This window comes from Silene latifolia, chromosome 6, assembly GCF_048544455.1.
Source record: "Silene latifolia isolate original U9 population chromosome 6, ASM4854445v1, whole genome shotgun sequence".
Lineage (NCBI taxonomy): Eukaryota > Viridiplantae > Streptophyta > Magnoliopsida > Caryophyllales > Caryophyllaceae > Silene > Silene latifolia.
This window is the reverse complement of record NC_133531.1, coordinates 109,003,701-109,025,044: the sequence shown is the minus strand read 5'-3', so window position 1 is coordinate 109,025,044 and position 21,344 is coordinate 109,003,701. Positions and strand designations below refer to the sequence as shown.

The window sequence follows — 21,344 nt, the reverse complement described above, 5'->3', positions numbered from 1 at the left end:
TAAACCATGCATATAAGTGATTAGGGGGAAAGTAAGTCGACTTGTAGGTGTTGTACAATCTAATCGATTCGGCTCCGAGACCCAACTCTTCCTAAGAACCGTAAGACATAAACCAACTCGGTTCCTTATGAACCCATGATATCCTAGCATTTTTAGTCATTTGTTTACATCTTTCCTTTTGTTGCTTGTTTATTACTTTTATTAGATTAGAATCATCAACCCATTATAATTGTGACAACCCCAAGCACAACCATAATTAGATTGAATAATTTGAGTAACCACCGTCCCATGGATTGACCTCACTTACCACTAACTAGTTGTTTGTTGAGAATTATAAATGTGTTTGATTGAGAGCCTCAACGACACTCTCATCAAAATGGCGCCGTTGCCGGGGATCGAACCCGGGTCACCCGCATGACAGGCGGGAATACTTGCCTAAATTTACACAAAAATTCACATAGAAAATACATTTGTACACATGGCCTAAATTAGCGCAAGACAACGACTCGAAAATGCAAAAAAATTGCAAAGAATTTACTGAAAATGACCGAACGGTAGGGAGGGTTACCCCCTAAAAAAAATAAAAAATAGAAACATGTAAGTTTGAAATGTAATATGGAATGGGAGTGAAATGATTCTCCAAAAATAAAAGAAAATTAAAAAGAAATGTATAAGTTTGAAAGTGAATATTGAAATTGGTGAAATGATTTCCCAAAAAAAGAAAATCAAAAAAGAAATGTATAAGTTTGAAAATGAATATTGAAATTGGTGAAATGATTCCCCAAAAAAGAAAATTAAAAAGAAATGTATAAATGTGCTGGAATGATGAAAATGTTGATATCGCCTCGAAATGCGTGCCCGTGGAATTAGGAAACGCGGAACATGGTAATTTGTCGGATTTACCAAAATAATAACCCGTATGAATAGGAAGTTATTCTTTGAGGAATTAGGAAAGATCCAACGCGGAAAATCACAGAAAGAAGGCTGAGGAAGAGGCGCAGCAGGAGCTGCGTCCCTTTGAAGAGGCGCAGCAAGTCTTTGCTCTTTGTTCTGATGAGTCCGTCCTGACAGATTTTAGGAAACAACTTTTAGTATAAATATAGACGTCGAGGGAGGTTTTATTCACATAATTCTTCCGTCTTTTTTTCGTCTTATTACATAAAAGTTCTCAAAACAAGCATACATCATGAATACTCTTGAAATCCGTCAGAAAGAGTGGACAAATGAGTTCTCTAATGTGGAGAAACACGATATGGGTGCCTATAATTTTGGATTGATCTTGAGTTTGAAGATGATCAAGGTAGTCAAACCGTTCCTAGATGCTTGTCTTGATTATTGGGACTCGAACTATCACGTATTTGCCTTTTCTGGAGGCGATATTTGCCCATTTCCTAAAGAGATTGCTGCAATCGGCGGTTGTGACCCGGAACATTTGCCTGCTATTCCCTCTACTTCTCAAGGGTATAAGAACAAATTCAGAGATTTGCTTGGGTTGACAGGAGCTGAGGTTGACCGTCTTGTGACCTCAAAAGGAGTGCAAATGTTGGACTTCATTGATCGATTCATAAACAGGGCAGATCCCACCATTTCTTATGTTGCAAGACGAAGGGCATTCGGGTTTTGCCTACTGCATATATATATATGTCCTTCAAGGGCATGTTGATGAGGATTTGAGAGGTGATCCTCGTTATCTGAACCTGATTGAGCAAATGGAGCTGCGCAGGAGCCCAGCTTGCCTGTGGTTAGGAGAGATCTTATTAGGGTTAGATAACAGGAAAGCCAACCATGACCTTCCTTAGTTGGGAAGTCCCATCATTTTGCAGGTAAAAGAATAAGCCTTTTTTTCCTTTTTCTTTCTTTTTTTTTCGTTTCTTTTTTTTTCGTTTTTTTTTTCGATTTTTTTTCATTTGTTTCCTAATGCCTGCTTTTGGTAGGTCTGGCTTATGGAGCATCTTCGATTGATCGAGTCCCCAGTTAACGTTCCTCCTTATCATGCTCGCTCAATCGCGATGAGGACTAGGCTCTACATGGTGGACTTCGCTCGAGTCGGCAACTATTGGGAGAAAAAACTGAAGAGTGATGATGGTCCCCTGATTAGATGGTTTGTACCATGGTGGCACCTCAAATCTGTCACTGGAGTATCGTCCTTGGATCCTACCCGATCGGCGCGCATTCCTGGCTTGGAGTTTATGATATGCATCTTCATGATATGCATCTTCCCGGAGAGGTTGATGAGGCAGGTTGCATTGAAGCAGACAATTCCGAAGCTTGATACTGTCCCGCAGACAGCTATGGCGCTTACCACTGAGAACCGAAGAGAGTGGGCCATCAAATGGGCTCAAAGAAACGTGTGGTTCCTGAATTCTTCTGTTAGTGCTCTATGGGTGTCTGATTCCTATATGTGGTGGAGGAAAGCTACTACTCCGGAGGAGCGCGAGAGATTGAGGAAGCGCGAGCCTGTTGACTACAAGGTTCGTGATGTAGAAAAGGAGAAAGAGAAGCATCTAACTGAGGGAGAGGAAGAAGCCGGGTTTCGAGTTGTTCGTCCTTCGAAGAAATCAAAGACTTCTCATGCCATAGAAAAGATGATTGGCAATAATGACAAGGCTAGACCATGGGAGAGACCGTTGGCGATTAGGTCTGAGGTGGCGCAGGAGCACCCGGCTCGAGGTCGGGATAAGAAATTTGATAAAAATGACAAAGGCAAAGGGAAAATGGAAGAATAGCCTGAGTCTTTATTATTATTTATTATTATTATTGTTGTTTGTAATAAGAAGGTGGGGTTTTTAGAATCCTAGCCTATTTTTTTAGCTTTATTTCTATTATGTAGCGTATTATTATTATTAATATTAAAAGGAATGAAATAAAAGAGGTTGATTGTTTATGAAACCGTTGCACTTTTCTATTATTATTCTTGTCGAATTCCAAATGCATATGCAAATGTCCTTATATTTACATTTAAAATAATGGGTTGTATCCTGTGAAGGATTGCCTACGAATTCATTTAAATAATGAAATCAAACCCTTGCGCGTAGTTCAAGTAAATGTAAAAGAATAATTGTTCTAAGGAAGAGCTTGCAATGAACTAGAAAATATAACATGAGCTTTTTACTTACTCCTAAAGTGCAATTCAGTTTATTTGATGATATGAGGATGACAAATTGTCAGAATGCAAGAGCAAGGTGACATTATCTTTATTTAGCTTGGCCAGGGGCCGTTTATTTCGTGCCACAGGAGCGACACGTGGGGTTACGCGAGGCACGTTTTTGTTCCTATTCTAGGCATAGTAACATTTTAATTGATCAAGGTTTGTTGGGTTGGCAAATTCATTTCCATCTAAGTCTGTTAACCTAACCGCACCCCCTGGAAGTATGGACTTGACTAGAAATGGTCCGGCACAGTTGGGTTTGAATTTTCCTCGTGGGTCGACAGGTAAAAGAGCTCTAATTGATTTGAGGACCAAGTCTCCTTCTTTGATGTTCCTTGGCTTAACCCTTTTGTTGAAGGCTCATTTGATACGTGCGTGATATGTTTGCACATTATGTAATGCGCGCAATCTTCGTTCATCCAGGAGGATGAGTTCTTCATATATATTCCTCTTCCAATCGGCTTCTGGGATTTGACTTTCGAGTAAAATACGCAATGATGGTATTTCTAGCTCGACTGGTTGTACGGCTTCCATGCCGTAGGTCAAATAGAAAGGGGTGGCCCCAGTGGGCGTCCTAACAGATGTATGATATCCCCATAAGCGAAAGGTATCTTGCTTGGTCAATCTCGATAGTTGTCAATCATTTTCTTGAGGATTGTGATAACGTTCTTGTTTGCCGCCTCTACCGCGCCGTTAGGTTGTGGTCTATATGGCGAGGAATGGTGATGCTTGATTTTGTACTAGGCTAGACATTGCTCAGTCTCAGCCTGGAAATGTGACCCATTGTCACTAATGATCTCATGTGGGAAACCGTATCGACAGATGATATTGGTTTGTATGAACTTTGCCACGTTTTTGGCTGTGAGACTAGTGTAGGAAGCCGCTTCTACCCATTTGGTGAAATAATCGATTGCCACCAGAATGAAACAGTGACCTCCTGTTCCGGCTGGAGTGATCTTTCCGATGATGTAAATTCCCCAAGCAGAAAATGGCCAAGGAGATGTCATTGTATAGAGTAATGAAGGAAGGACATGTTGCACATTCCCGAAGATTTGAAAGTTGTGGCAATGTCTTACATATTTGATGCAATCGGATTCCATTGTGGTCCAATAATACCCCAAACGTGTTATTTTCTTTGCCATCATGGGTCCACTCATGTGAGGGCCACATTCTCCATCATGGACTTCTTCCATCACCTTTCGTGCCTGTGAATGATCAAGGCAACGTAGGATAACACCAATAGGTTTTCGTTTGTATAACTCTCCTTGCATGAGGACGTATTGGGAAGCTAGCAAGCGTATAACACATTCTCCCATCTTGTCCATATCCGGTGGATAGGTGCCATTGAGTTTGAAGTTCAGGATTTCTTGGAACCAAGGTTCCTCCGTGATTTCTTCTTCATCTGTGATTTGGTGCACATAAGCTGGTTCTGACCGTTGTTTGATGCATAAAGGCATTTCTACCATGTTATCCGGCATATTAATCAAAGATGCAAGTTTTGCAAGAGCATCTGCAAATTGATTTTCCTATCGAGGTAGATGTAGGTATGTTACTTGATCGAAGAATTGGGCAACTTGGTCTATTCTTGCTTGATACGGTGCTAAGCTTTCACTTCGAATTTTCCAAGATCCCGTAATTTGGTTGATGATCAAAGATGAATCCCCATGTACTCGAAGATTTTTGATGCCTAAACCTACTGCTGCTTGTAGTCCAATGAGATAAGCCTCGTATTCTGCTGTGTTATTTGTCACCTCGAAGTTGAGTTTGACAGAGATTGGTGTATGCTAGCCTTCAGGAGAAATGAGCAACACTACTATTCCAAATCCTCTCAAGTTCGATGCCCCATCAAAATAAAGGTCCTAGGAGTCTACATCGGTTTGGAGTATGTCCTCATCCGGAAACGACCAGGTGTCTATTGTTTGTGCATCATTGATGGGATTTTCAGCAAAGAACTCGGCAACGGCGCGCCCTTTTATGACTTTCAGAGGTACATACTTGAGATCGAACTCTGAGAGCATCAAAGTCCATCTCGCTAGGCGTCCATTGGGAACGGGTTTCTCGAAGAGGTATTTGACAAGATCCATTTTGGAGTATACTTTGACGGAGTAGCTAAGCATATAATGGCGTAGCCTCTTCGTTGCCCACACAAGAACGAGACATGTCTTCTCGAGTGGTGTGTACTTGCACTCGTACTCTAAGAACTTCTTACTAAGGTAGTAGATAGCTCTTTCTTCTTTTCCTACGGTTTGGGCTAGCATGGCACCCATGGCTGTTTCAGTTACCGTGAGATATAAACCAAGAGGTTGATCTCGTTGAGGTGGCATAAGCACTAGCGGCTTGGCTAGTATCTCCTTCATTCGGTCGAATACCTTTTGACAGTCATCATCCCATATGGTGTGATCTGTTTTCTAGAGCTTTTTGAAGATAGGTTCACATATCATGGTGAGTTTCGATATAAATCGACTTATGTATTGCACCTTACCTAGGAATCCTCTAACTTCTTTCTCTGTTTGAGGTTGCGGCATTTCGATTAGCGCCTTAATCTTGGAAGGGTCTATTTCTATCCCTCGTTGGCTAACAACGTATCCTAGGAGTTTACCAGATGTTACCCCGAATGCGCATTTCTGAGGGTTGAGTCTCATGTTGTACTTTCGTAGCCTTGAGAAGAATTTGCGAAGGTTCGCAATGTGCCCTCCTCTATCCTTGGACTTGACGATCATATCATCTACGTATACCTCAACTTCTTTATGCATAATGTCATGTAAGAGCGTAGTTGCGGTGCGTTGGTATGTAGCTCCGACATTGATTAACCCAAACGGCATAACCGTGTAGCAATAGGTGCCCCATTGAGTGACGAAGGCGGTCTTATGCATATCTTCTACGGCCATCGTGATTTGGTTATATGTTGCGTATCCATCCATGAAGGACAATAGTGCGTGATCTGCTGTGTTATCCACCAATATGTCGATATGTGCTAGAGGAAAGTCATCCTTGGGACTTGCCTTGTTTAAGTCTCTGAAATCAACACAAACCCGGATTCTCCCATCCTTTTTGGGTACGGGTATTATGTTAGCTACCCAGTCTGAGTACTCGGAAACTTTGATAAACCCGGCTTTGAATTGCTTATGTACTTCCTCTTTGATCTTAAGAGCCCATTCTGTCCTCATTCGACGAAGTTTCTGTTTTACGGGTTTGAAACCTGGTTTAGTCGGGATTCTATGCTCATCAATATCCCTGTCGATCCCTGGAATGTCTTTGTAGGACCAAGAAAAAACGTCTTTAAACTCGTGTAGGAGGTCTATGAGACTGGCCCTTTCGGTAGAGCTCAAGGTCATCCCTATCCTAAGTTCCCGGGGTTCTAGTTCGGTTGCTACGTTGATGGGTTCGATGTTTTCTATTACTGGTCCCCCTTCCCCCTTTTGTAGTATTTCTTTGGCTATGTAGGGAGGTATTTCGATAGAGTATGGGTCTGGGTCATCCTCATTATCATTGTAAACAGAATTGCATTCAAAATAACACGAAGAGTAAGCAGAATCTGATTTATTCATATTAAAATTTGAGAAAAGTTGAAACAAAGAAGCCACCTGTTCTGTAGTCAACGGCGGTAAAGGGACAGCTGTTGGGTCATTTCCCGAACTACGGTGGACGCCTCTTCCTCAGTTTCCCTCCAAATGAATTTTTGAAGATTCGTTATAAGTTCGTTATTTGTGGGCCCATCTTTGGTGCGCCTCTTCCTCGATACCATACATCGTATATTTGGTCCATTTGACATTTATTCTTCGCCAGGACTTGCATTTCCAAGCCAACTGCAAACTGTCGCAATATTTTTACCAAGACTTTGCTTGCCACAACGAGCGGATTTTTTCTGACAGGTGTTTCGACACACCTTTATTCTGTTCCCCCAGCGAGAGTACACAGAAAGCCAATCGTCCCTCTCGAGACATAGAGATCAATTCCCGATTATGTTCCCCAACGAGAGTACACGGACAGACAATTATCCCTCTCAACACGAGGAGTTAAACATCGACCCCAAGCTTTTCCGAAGTTTGTTTGAAAGCCGACTCAAGCAGATTTCTCCCAGCAGTTCCTGACTACGTCCTGCTGCCTCTTCCAATATCGCGTTTTCTTTCCCCTTGGAGTCCGACAGAATAAGGAGTTTCAAGGAATTTAAGGTATGTCTCTTATTATGGCTGGCGAGCCTCCTTACGTAGTCTAATGGACTTTAAATGACCCTCGTCGATAGTCAACAGGCTCTAAAAATGTTCCCGACGACAAGTCCTTTGTTTAGACCCCTTGAGCCGCCTCGCGTCGCCATAGTCGTCAGGTTGTAATCTTTGATTGACCTGAGGGCTATACTTTGACTTTCGCCTTGTCCAAGCCTCAGTCAAAGTGGGGGCTCTGTAGATACCTCATTTCTGCACCTCCCGCAAACCACCCGGTGATGATTGGGCCGCATGTTTGGTACACGGAACGATTTATGACAGCTCATAAGTTTATCGTCAAGTGATAGCTCAAACAGTTGTGTCTACCTCATAGTCGTCATCTACGCGCCGATACGGTCGTTTTGAGAGTAATTAGAGCACATTTGGAGTCCGGGTCAAAAACCGTCTTCATTTTCTAATAACCGTTTAAAATGCCGAGTTAGAATTTTCTGGAATGTTCCAGATATTTCTATCCCATATTTTTTCCAATCTTTTGATCTTTGGTAAAAAATATCCCGAAATAAACATCCAAAATATTAAGGAAATAAGATTAATTCACTATTCCATAATAGAAACACGGAAATCTTTCTTCCGCGGGAGGAAACCACTGAGGAAAAGATGCAGCAGGTGTTGCGCCTCTTCCAAGAGACACGGTGCCTGCTGCGCCTCTTCCTCAGTCCTTTTCTGCGTATTTTTTTTCGTATCTTTTCGAGATTCACTTCCAAAGTTTATCCGAAAACCCTAATTTTCGTCGTGTGATTAGTATAAATAGAGACCTTCGGTCTCTCATATTTCTCACGCGAGTGTCCGCCCTTCTCTTCTCCCTTTGTATTATAGACCACGTTCTTACTTTTTAGCGTCTACGTGCTTGAACTTTCAACCACGTAAGCTCGGATCTTTCTGAGTACCATCCTTGTTTTGCATGACCGACCAATTTGACCAACTCCACAATTAATCAACATTAATCAATCTGTTTAATTCCTCCTAGAGGGCACTTTCGTCGTACATTCGAGTTGTGCATCAGTAAACGTTAACTTAGTTCATCTCATTTCGTCAAACATGTAAGTCTGAGGGTGCAAATCCCTAATTTATTATTGTTCTTTATTATTGTAATCATTAATCTAAGATTTATGTCGAAAACGCACTTAAAACTGATTTATAAAATCACATTTCAAACCCTTTTTACGGATTATCAGGAGACAAACGTCGAGAAAGGACGCAGCATTTGCTGCGCCTCTTCGTGAGGCTGTCGCAGTTCCTGCTTCCTTTCTTCTTCCTTCGTCTTTTGATAATCCGATTGTCTTTGTTTCGTTTTCATTTGTTCATTGTTTCATTGACAGAATAATTTGAGCATAATGATTCTAACATGTAAATAATTCATTGTAGATTAATTCATCATTTAAATCCCGACTTAAATCCCTTATAATTCATATTTGCGGGTTTTCGTCATTAAAATCAATTCGGGTTTTAGAGGTTCGATTTATCGATATTGAATCTCTGGAATTCACCTTTGATATACTTTCATCTGTTATTTATCGTCACCATCATTAATTCGTCATTAATAACTTGTTTAACCTAATTAATTCGATTAATTTATATTTGTAAATAATCTTTCTCATCTTGTAAATAATTCGTTGTAACTAATTTTGTTCATGTTTTATTGTTTTTATCACATGTAAATAATATGTTAATGATTTCCATTTGAGTCAAATAATATTAATCGATCATTTAAATCACCAACGAATATTAACGATTTGAAATTCCGGCTTCACAGCCAGAACTGAGCCAAGGAACAGACGCAGCGACTGCTGCGCCTCTTCCAAGGGACGCAGCTCTGCTGCGCCTCTTCCTAGTTCAGTTCTGTCTCTGAACTCCCGTCCTGCCTGAATTAGTTTATTAATTACGTATTTAATTAACTATTACTCGTATTATCACTAATAATTTGTTTGTTTATTTATTTATTCTTTCTTTCCTAAAATCATCAGTTTTAAATGTATTTCGACATAAATCAATTAACCCATTGTAATTTTCTTTAATGTATATTTATTGTATTTCTTTTATCATATTGCTTTTATGCCTTCACATGTAATCAACTTAAATTAATACCTTGACATTAATTGTATGCTAAGTTAATTATTCACCGACTTAGTCTAATTCTCACATATTAGGATTAAAACGTTGGATGTTGCATTGCATGCATATAATCGACAACATATCGAGTATAGACAACTTCCCTAATCATTAGTAGAGGCCGCTATCGAGGCGGGCGGGATTAGATGTTCGATCAAAACAGCTTCCTAATACGTACCCTCACCCCTTACTCTAGATCTCTGTGAACATCCGTGTTCATTGGCATCCACGAGAGTCTTTCTAGACATAGAATGCTAAGGGTAACGAGTTCTTGGTGTTCATATCACTACTTTGTGTCTTGACATGACACGAGGTATTCGAACGGTTTCCAATTTTCCACAATAAATTGGTGGCGACTCCACAAATCCACAGAAAAAGCTGGTTCGCTTTTCGCCCCCGTGGGCCCGCGTCCACAGTTTGGCGACTCAGCTGGGGACTTCTCTAGACTCTGACTCTGACTCCGACTCTGACTCTTACTCGAACTCATCATCTTCTGGTTCTCCTTTGAACATCTCTCCTTCTCCAGTGGTGAGCTTGAAGAGTCTTCCTTGATTGTTTGTCCACTTGATCGATGATGTGACCATTATTTGAGCATATTTAGTCCCCGAATTAGCCTCATTCCTATGCTTTTTAGTGCATATTTGGGTCATTTACTATCTTTAGTCCTTTGTTTTGCATATTCTTTGAGGTTTTGTTTCCTTGGTAGGAGAGGAGTGCAAACCTTGTATTTTCATGGCAAAATAGAGCTAAATTGATCGAATCTAATGACCAAGCATCAAAGAGAGGACAAGACAAGAAGGCCTTTGTACATATTGTAGTAGATGGGCAATGATGAAGAAGATCCTTGCATCTCCGACAATATCCCGGAGGATTGTTGGGAGAAGAGAAGAAGAAAAGAAGAAAAAAAAGGAAGGCTGGGACAAGATCCGCTCGTCCAACCAGGCAGGACGCCCGTCCAAGACTGAAAGAATCCGAGCGTCTTTACCATAGGGACGCCCGTCCAGAAGCCTCCCAGGACGCTCGTCCAAGCTACCCAGACGCCCGTCTAGCCACCTGAGAATCCGCTCGTCCCGACCCTTGGATGCTCGGATTGTGTTACAGACCCACACGTCCTCTTCTTGCTCCATGAAAGATGCGCATATTTTTGAAAGACCGGCAAAAAGGAGACCCACATCTTTTTCTGAGAGGAGCGATTCCTCAAGGACTTAATCGTCATTTAAGCCCTTAGTAAACCCTAATTTGTGTACCTAATCCCCACTATAATAACCCCATTAGTCTAATTAGATTAATCATGTTCTTCTTATCAATCATTAGTGTAGTTTATATCATTCTAATCTCTTCTTAATCTTGTAATCAACTTCTAATCAAATATTAATACAAATCTCATTTCCTTAATTTCTCTTTTGTTCATCTTTTATTTTGGGTAATTGAAGATTATTTGGGTTATTATTGGGAGATTGACAACCTTCCAATCATTCATCGAGTACTTCTATTATTCTTTGCTTTATTTTGGAATCATTATTAGGTATAATTCTCTTAATCCCTTCTTAATTATTGTTAATCATCTTCATTTATTCATCATGTTTTGCTTTGTTAATATGATTGACAACCTTGTTAACATGTTAAACTTGATAATGAGTGATTAGTTTCCTTAACTAGGGTTAATGGGTAATTAGGGGAAACCAACATGGGAGATGATTCATGCTTAATTTAATATGTTTTCATAATTTATTTGCTTGCTTGTTGTGATCTCAACTTATGCATATGTTATGTTTGATGAAATGTGAGCCTATGAATCCTTGCATTTTTTACCCATCACTTACCTGTTCAATGAGACTTGTAAGACATAAACCAACTCGAGTCTCATTAGACCATGCATATAGTTAAGTAGGGAGGATTAAGTTGACTTGTAGGTGTTGTACAATCTAATCGATTCGGCTCCGGGACCCAAACCTTCCTAGGATTGTAAGATATAAACCAACTCGATCCTATCACAACAATAATTGCTTGCTTATAATTTGAGAATATGTTTGTATGATCAATTCCCATGAATCCCCTATGACCCCATGACACCCTAGTGCTTTTAATCAATTGTTTACATCTCATTTTATCATCTTGCTTGTTTACTTTTATTGCTATTTAGTTTAGTGATCTTCTTATCTCAACCCAAATCGTGACACCCCTAGACACCTAAAGGACGATTCCCTTAATTGAAAAGGTTAATTAGTTGTATGCCGATACAGATTAATTAATTCCTTAAAATTGAACAAATTACTATCATAAGAGAGAAAATGACATCTTTTTATAATGTGATTAAATGAGATTTTATTTAGTAATTTAAGAAGTTATATTACTAAAATTAATCGGTGTTTGCGAAACACACGAGATGAGAATGATAAGTCAGTTATAATTACAAGGTGTTGTGAATTATACTAACTAGTAATTAAATGACCATTTTATGAGAAAGTAATTTTAAATTACTAGTCAATTTGTTAAATATGATTTATTTAATTTGTTAATTATGCATTTTAAATTAAAACATGACATAAGACATGCCACATGTCACATGACATACAATTGTATAATTGACAAAAATAAAATGGACTCCATATTACACTATAGAAACCGAAAATTGGTGGGCTATATGAGAAGTTTTGTTTTTTTCCATTTGTCTTATTCATTTGTCCATAACACTTGATAGTGACATGACCATGGAAAAAGACTTACACATTTGTCTTGTGAAGACAAAAAGAAAAAATAAAAAAAAAATGGTCATAAGATCACAAGAAGCCACCGGTTTTTGTGAGGAGGATTGAGAGAGTTTTTCTCAATTTTTATCATTCTTCTTATGTTTAATAAAAACAATACTTTCTCTCTCTTGTTCTTCATAAAATTCATTTTTATGAATCTTATTTGTACAAATTAATTACTAACAATACTAGTAGTAGTATATGAGTATTAGTAATCAATTTTAAGGTAAACCACATTACAAATATCTAGTACATGTTAGTTTGTGGGATTAAGGGATAGTCATGGGTGTTACTAATTGGAGGGCTTCTATTATGAAGTCATGAATGTTCATCCATTATTGGAAAGCTCAAGAACTAACAAGAAGGAGATCTTGTTGGTGCCCATTTGACCGAAAATTAGATGGTGAGAAATTGATTTTCTTATCTCTTCTTATTTAGTTTGCATGCATAAGATTTGTAATTAATTTTATGACTAAATTAATGTGAAACATATATGAATATGTTAAATAATGAGATATAGATTTCTAACAATTAGTTGTGTCTTTCTTTGCCTTGGGGAAGTAAAATTCCTCAAGGTTTGTTCTAACTGTTTTCAAGTTGTTTGGTATTTTGCATATCTAGAAGATCACAAGGTAACTTGTTACCCATTGATCACGAGATTTAAAGGACTTTAACAACCAATAGAAGGCTTGCTAGAAACACTTTGAGACGTATTGGTGAGGTTGTAGATATTCAACCAAATACTATTGAGTTCATCAACCCTTTTGCAAGAGAAGGTGAGGAGAACCCAACACAAAATCAACCACAAAATCAACCACACAACCAACCCACAATGCCTAAATTTTCATCACATTCCATACCAACCGAGGAGAACCTACCCAATGGTACTCCCACACCACAACACTTAACCGGAAATTTCATTGCTAAATTCGCATTTATCCAATTAGTCTAAAGAAGCCAATTTGGGGGGATACCTAGTGAAGACCCTCATTCCCATATGGAGACCTTTTGTGACTATTGTGATGCGATTTCACAAACCGGTGTGACTCAAGACCAAATTCGATGGGTCTTCTTCCCTTTTTCTCTAATTGGCACCGCAAAACAATGGTTGAAAAGCCTTGATAAAGCTACTCTTGGAATTGACTCTTGGAAGAAGTTGGCTCTAGCTTTCTACAAAAAATTCTACCCTCCGGAAAAGACTAACATGCTAAGAGCTCAAATTACGGGTTTTAAGCAAAGGGACGAAGAATCTTTGTATGAAGCTTGGGAGCAATTGATCGGAGCCATTTGGTGTTCACAATTAAGCATATGTGGTCGTTGGTCAATGGTCGATACAAAACACAATTTATACTTCACAAACAACTCTACAATTAGTAAAGAGGCAAGTAAAGGTCGGATCCCAAGGGACGGGTATTGAAATGAAGATTCTATTGTAACTAGTGGTGTCTAGAGGTGTCACAAATTGGGTTCGGATTGTAGTTCAGCAGCTTTCCTTCTTCTTTTTCTTCCCTTTTCTTCATGAATTCCTTGCGGATTTCCTTGGGGACTCAAGGATCCTTTTCTCAACAATGCTCTTCTACTATGCTATGTACAAAGGCCTTCTAGTCTTGTCTCTCCTTGATGCTTGGTCATTGAATATGATCAATTTAGCCTTGTTTTGCCATGAAAATGCAAGATTCTTACTCCTTTCCTACCAAGGGATCAAAATCTCAAAGAATATGCAAAACAAAGAACTAAAGATAAGAAATGACCCAAATAGGCACTAAAAAGCATAGAAACAATGGTAATTCGGGGGCTAAATATGCGCCAATTATGGTCACATCAAATATCCCCAAACCGAACCTTTGCTCGTCCCGAGTAAAGAGGTGACAAAAACTAGGATCAATACTAACCTAACCTAATAATAATAGCTGATATGAGACAATTAGCGGGTCTCACTCCGCCCCTTCAACTCACAACAAGACAACCATGAGGTAGGATGCCTTCTTGCAAGGCAAGGTGGGTCTTGCCAAAATGGCGACACATCCAAACTTTAAAGCACACAAAAACACATAATGGATGCATCTACAAAAAGAATAGCCACTTTCCTCATCTAAGTGGCGGAAATTATCTACAAGGGAAGCAATTCAAGGGTACACAATCCTTCATAGATGCAATTTGTTCAAACTACTAAGCCTAGAAGGATACCAATAAATCACCTCCAAAAGGTGTCAAGCTAGGGTACCTTTGTCCTCAATCGTTAAATGCTTTTGTCAAGAGTAGACTCCCTATGGTGTTAGAAACACTGGAGGATCGCGGAATTCCCCCTCTTGCCTAGACAAGAAGAAGGGTCGTCCCCTCTCTTACCATGCACAAAAATGGATATGATGGATAAAGGGATCGATAGATATTTGAGTTTCATTTTGGGAGTTTGCTTTCATTTTTGTTTTCCCCCCAAATTTCTTTGGCATTTGACTTTTTGAGAACACTTTCTTTGCCATTCTTTTTTATTTTTGGCTTTTCAATACTTGACAACTTTTTGCATTTCTTTTTGAACATTTTCAAAGTCACCCCAATTAGTAACGAGGGTGCCTTGTATTTGAAGCTTTAGGAGTTCTATTTTTGCTCCTCTTTTCATTTGATGCATTTTTGCAAACTTTCTTTCACTTTTCATTTCTTTGAACTCAAATTGATTTCTTTTTGTTTTGTGCCCATTCCCTTTGATGACAAAAATATGGTAGAACATGGATGAATGATAGAAGTATGCATGGTTTCAAGGGTCACCTTGGAATAAACGGTAGCCAAGGAGTTATCACACCACAAGGTACTCTTGACTCGGCCTTAAACCATGGGTCAAAGGATACTAGCATGACACATCCTAGGGTGTTTTACAAGTATTCTAACAAGCAAAGTCTTAAGAATAAAAAGCATCTACTAGGGCCTATATACACTTGTCAAGCTTCCCAAATAGACGGTTTCGCAAAATTTTTCTAACATGCAACTACATGCCATGATGCAACTAGCATATACACATCCTAATGCAAATGATTCTACCAACTAATATGCCAAATAAACTAGATGCAATCCTAAGTTCACATTGTTTAACCGCATCAATCAAAATAAAGCCACATAGTCATTAACATAAAGAGGAAAAAGGAGATTGGAAAGATCATACCATGCGGTCTTCAATATCCTCATGTCTCGGATGTGGCGTAGTCAATCAAAGTGAACAAGGATGAACAAACACAATATATACAAGACAATATATACAAAGGAAATGAACTTGTTTTTGGTTTTTCAATTTTTCAATTTTTATGATTTTTGAAATTTTTCAATTTTTATGGTTTTTGAATAAAAGTTAAGTGTTAGAATTCCCATCCACACACTAATATGGGCATTGTCCTCAATGGCCAAAATGATGGAAATTATGCAAAGATGATGCATGATTTCTATACTAAATGCAATTCTACACTAAGCTATACTACATGATGCATGGTTTTTGTTATGACGGAGAGGATAATTTAAATTACCTCCCGTTGCGTATGCATTAACTTCCCCAAACCAAGTAAGACACTATTGCTAATGTCAAAGCATGGGGGAGTTCATGCACATGCTATGCTATGCATGAAACTAGATTGTCATTTTGGATTTTCAAAAAGTGGGAATAATAAAGAACACCTCAAAGGAACCGAGGTGTGAGTCCTTTGATGTTGCTAGGACTAAACCAACAATGAGCCAAAGTGAAATAAAATACAAAGAGATATAGACAAACCATGGGAGTGTAGGAGTCTCCAAGGCTAGTCTTCCATCATGCTACTATCATCACCACTTCCCTCATGAGAAGTGGTCACATTGCCACTTTCCTTGGCACTTTCTTCTTTGCTTTCTTCACCATCATCTTCCTCATCATTATCTTCACCATCTTCACCATCTCTTTCTTCATCTCCACTTGCTTCTTCCTCAATATTATCATCAATCTCCTCATCATTTCCAACAACCTCATTGTCTTCCACCACGTCCCTAGATGCACCCGGAAATAAGGCTTCTTTATCCGCCCAACTAGGCAAAGGACAAGATGGATCAAGGAGTCCTTGCCTAGCTAGATGTAGGAGGGGAGGATATTGAGCCAAATAAGCATTCTTCCGATCTTCATAAGCTTGCTTGTGCATGGCTTGCATAAGAAGAGTTACATAGTCTTTCCCAATTTCAACTCCTTGCGGTTTGAACTCTTCATAATCATAGGGGTAAGGTGGTATAACAATGGAAGAGGAGGGGTTTCATGATCACCCTTTTGTTGTTGAATGATGTACTCGGCTTCTTCGGATAGGGAAGTAAATAGTTGGTCCGGTGGACACTAAGACGGCAAATCTTTGCGGGTAAAGTGAATGATCGAGCCTCACTTGTAAGCCACCCATACTTGGTATCAAGGGAATTGTGAGCAACCCACTTAAACTTGTTAATCAAGGTGGACATATCAATAAGATGGCCACCATCCTTAGCCTTGTACTTGCTATCCTTATTGAAATTAGGATCAAAGTGCTTGGCTAGGACCGTGACAAGGCCGCCATTAACAATTACGGTTTGACCCTTCTTCCCACTATCTACATGGAGCCATCTATCAACCAATAGCCTCAAATAATTGTAAGGCTTGGTGTGAATTCTTCCAATATTCAAAGTTGATTCAAGGAGAATAAAATCGAGTCCCGTGAAATGATTGGTGTCTTTTCTAGCAATTATGGTATTTCCTACAACTTTGTGCCATATTCTTATGCCCGGATGATGGACCAAAAGAGCACGACAAGCTTTAAAATCTTCAAATTTCTTCCCGGAGATTGCCTCCCAAAGACGCTCGGGATCATACTTCCCATATTGCTTATAAAATTTATGTTCATCGCTAAGACCCAAAATTGCACCCAATTCCGGAAAGGTAATGCGTCTACTAGTGTTAGCTAGACGAAACTCAATATTTTCCCTATTCTCAACCTTTGTCACTTTTAAAGAACTTAAGAATTCCAAGACAAGGGAGGGGTATGTTACTTCCTTCATTTCAAACAATTTCTTTAAACCCATGGCATTGAAAAAGACTCTTGTTTGTTCAAGAACACCCAACTTCTCTAAAGCATCTTGGCATATGAATTTGGTGGATTGAATTTGTTTCATAGCAAACTTGACAAATGTATTTCTATGGGAATCGGAAATGAATGTTACCTCCGGATAATGCAAGAGTTGATTAATTACCGGAGTAGAGGGTGATGCTTCCATAGGAATTTGTTGAGGTGGTTGCACTTCCAAGCTTGGTGTTGATACCACCATTGCCAAAGCTTTCTTCATTTGTAGAGCTTTTTGCCTTTGAGAGAGAGTTGTAGTCTTTGGTGCCTTTGTTGCCTTTGCTTTTGCTTTTGTTGCTCTCTTTGTTCTTGCCATTTGATGAGTTAACCAAGAAAAAGATCAAAAATCTTCAATTTGTAGAATGCCCAAATCGATTTTGAAGGTGAAAGGCTTTGCCTTTATGAGAACAAAAATCAATTCAAAGGTGAAGATTTTGTTCTTGGTTTTGATTGTTAATGAAGATGGAGTGATTGATTTGTTATTTGAAAGATGGTTTGATTTGATTTTGGTGAGTTTTGTTGAGGGTTTTTGTTTTTGAGATGGAGAGGATGAGGGTTTTGATGTTATGGGTAGTGTTTATGAGTGAATTAATGAATGAATGAAGGTGGGATGGGTATTTAAAGAACTCGACAATATTAGGACGCAGGGACAATCCGTGCGGATTAGGCTCAATCCGCTCGGATTCTTCAGCTTCAAATTTTCAAAAATCCCGCCTAGAGACGGGCGGATTTCGGGGAATCCGCTCGGATTCTCGCCGAGATGAGACGGGCGGATTTCGTGCGGGACGGACGGATTCTTGTCCGAGATTTTTCTTTGTTTTTCTTCATCCGCAAGACGGGCGGATTGTCCACAAGACGGACGGATTCGTGAGACGGGCGTCTTTCCAGAATCCGCTCGGATTCTTCAACGATCAAGAATTTGCAGTTTTCGGCTCGGCCCAAGACGGGCGTCTTCTCGGCAGACGCTCGGATCCTCTGCAGACGGGCGGATTCTTAGGAATCCGCTCGGATTGGTCCTTGTGTACACGGATTCAGTTCCATCCGTGCACCAACGCATTCCCTTATCATTCTTTCTTTCAAATCTTGTGTTCTTCATTGTGGGGGCACTACTAAGGCATGAATAGCCTAGGCAATTGCCATCCCCACACTAAGGTAAAGCACTACACATCAATTAAAATCATTAGTCCCTCCCTCACTTCTCTCTTTCATGACAATTATTTTGATCAAAGTAAAAATAAATCCAAAAATGACAAAAATGCAATACAAAAATTAAATGGTAAGTTAGGGAGTTAGAAATATTTACAAGTGGTGGTTTAGGGAGGACTCCACCAAACTCTCATTCTTGATGAGATGTCAAGGAGGCATGTTCAAGGTGTTGTTGATGTTGCTCAACACCTTGAAGAAGTAATCAAAAGCTTGTTCATTGTTATGGTAGAGGTCCTCAATAGACCGTGGCCCTTGTTGTTGATCATGATCGATGGCATGCCCAATGTAGGGATTAAAGATCCCTTCAAATTCGTCGTCCCAAAGACCACAAACTTCATTGAGTTGATCATTGAAAATCTCTTGCTTGGATGGAGACAACTCTCCCAATTTCTTTTCTTGGCCAATGAGGCCATCATCTTCTTCCTTGGTTGATTTTGATGAGCTTTGCAAGCTCTCCTTGTCACAATTCACTTGCTCTTTGAATGGAGCATCTTCAACTTTCTTTCTCCATTGGAGTTCCGACTTCTTCTTCTCATCTTTTCGGCTATAATGATCAATCATGAAACATGGCTCATGCAAACGAGGAGCTCTCATGGTCTTGTCAAGATTAAAAGTTATGCTTTCATCTCCTACTTCTAGAGTGAGCTCTCCATGTTTCACATCAATCACCGCACCCGCGGTGTGTAGGAAAGGTCTTCCTAAGATGATTGGAATGTTGGAATCTTCCTCCATATCAACAATGACAAAGTCCACCGGGATGAAAAACTTCCCAATTCGCACGGGGACATCTTCCCATATCCCTAGCGGTGTCTTCGTCGATCTATCGGCCATTTGAAGAGTGATATTGGTGCATTTAAGCTCTCCCATTCCCAACCTTTTACTTACCGAGTACGGCATGACACTCACACTAGCCCCTAGATCACATAAGGCTTTGTTGATCGTTGTGTCGCCAATGGTACACGGTATTGAGAAGCTTCCCGGATCCTTTAATTTTGGAGGTGAACTCCCTTGAAGTATGGCACTACTCACCTTAGTGAAGGCGATAGTCTCAAGTTTCCGGATCGACTTCTTCTTTGTGAGGATATCTTTCATGTACTTTGCATAGGCCGGAACGTGATTGATTAATTCCGTGAAAGGAATTGAGACTTCTAAGTTCTTCACAATGTCCATGAACTTCCCAAGTTGATCATCAAATTTAGGCTTGGCTTGACGACTTGGAAAAGGAAGTCTAATCACAATGGGCTCCTTTTCTTTGGCTTTGTCTTCATTTTTCTTTGAACTTTCTTCTTTCGATGATTCCCCTTCTTTGGGACCTTGCACCACAACTTCATTCTCACTAGCTCTCACAACTTCATCCTCAACTTGCTCCTTCGGTGCTTCATACCTTGTACCACTTCTCAAGTGAATGGCACTAACCGTTTCATGTCTAGGGGGATTACCTTGAGGTGGTAATTGCCCCTTTTGTCTTTGTGAGTTTGAAGATGCTAGTTGGGTCAATTGTGTTTCCAACATCTTGGTGTGAGCTAGAATGTTGTTGATGGTGGTGTCTTTTGCTTGGCTATCTTTTTGCATTTGGGTGAAAAATTCTTGTTGATTCTTTTGCATTTGAAGGACCGCTTTTTGGACATCAAAACTTTGGTCATTGTGGTGATTGTATGGGTTTTGATTTTGGTAACCTTGGTTTTGATTGAAAAAGGGTCTTTGATTTTGATTTCTCATGGGTGGTGGAGTGTATGTTGTTTGAGGGTTTTGGACATTTTGGCTTTTGTATGAGAGATTCGGATGGAACTTGGTGTTTTCATTGTAAAAATTTGAATAAGGGGTACCACTTTTGTAAGCTTGGAAAGCATTAACTTGTTCGGTTGTTCCCCTACACTCACTTGAGTCATGACCCAAGGTTCCACAATTCTCACATATCCCGCTTGGGATTGATGAGGATGCCGTCATGGCATTGACATGATGCTTTGTTGATTTTGAGTTTTCCTCAAGTCTAGCCATAGCTTGTTCAAACTTCAAGTTGATTGTGTCAATGTGAGCACTAAGTTGAGCACCCAATTGAGTAACGGTGTCCACTTCATACTTTCCTCCTCTAGTAGCCTTGCGAGGCCTACTATATTGCGAATTATGGACCGCCATTTCCTCAATCTTGTTCCATGTTTGATTGTCATCAACTTCGGTGAACATTCCATTTGATCCCATATTGAGAATGTTCCTTGAATCTTCATATAAACCATTCCAAAATTGTTGCACTAAAAACCATTCGCTAAGTCCATGGTGAGGACATGAGCGACAAATACCTTTGAACCGCTCCCAAGCTTCATACAAAGATTCTTCATCCCTTTGCTTAAAACCCGTAATTTGAGCTCTTAGCATATTGGTCTTTTCCGGTGGGTAGAATTTTTTGTAGAAAGCTAGAGCTAGCTTCTTCCAAGAATCTATTCCAAGGGTGGCCTTATCAAGGCCCTTCAACCATTGCTTTGCGGTGCCGATTAGCGAAAAAGGAAATAAGACCCATCTTATTTGGTCTTGAGTCACGCCCGTTTGAGAGATAGCTTCACAATAATCACAAAATGTTTCCATATGAGAATGAGGGTCCTCACTAGGCATTCCCCCGAATTGACTCCTCTCAACTAGTTGAATGAAGGCGGACTTGGCAATAAAGTTTCCGGTAAGATGTTGTGGGGTAGGAGTACCATTTGGTAGATCCTCCTCGGTGGGTATAGAGTGTGACGAGAATTTAGGCATTGTAGGTGGATTTTGTGTGGTATTGTTTAATGGGTTTTCTTCTCCTTCTATTGCGAAAGGATTGACAAACTCACTA

The 21,344-nt window shown here is 39.7% G+C and overlaps 1 non-coding gene across 1 annotated transcript; it reads left to right on the top strand.

The window, feature by feature from the left end:
• The first annotated feature begins 20,789 nt into the window (after window positions 1-20,789).
• LOC141589104 (small nucleolar RNA R71) lies at window positions 20,790-20,896 on the top strand. The gene has a single exon (XR_012520057.1). It is a non-coding gene; the product is annotated as a small nucleolar RNA R71 (small nucleolar RNA).
• The last annotated feature ends 448 nt before the right edge of the window (window positions 20,897-21,344 follow it).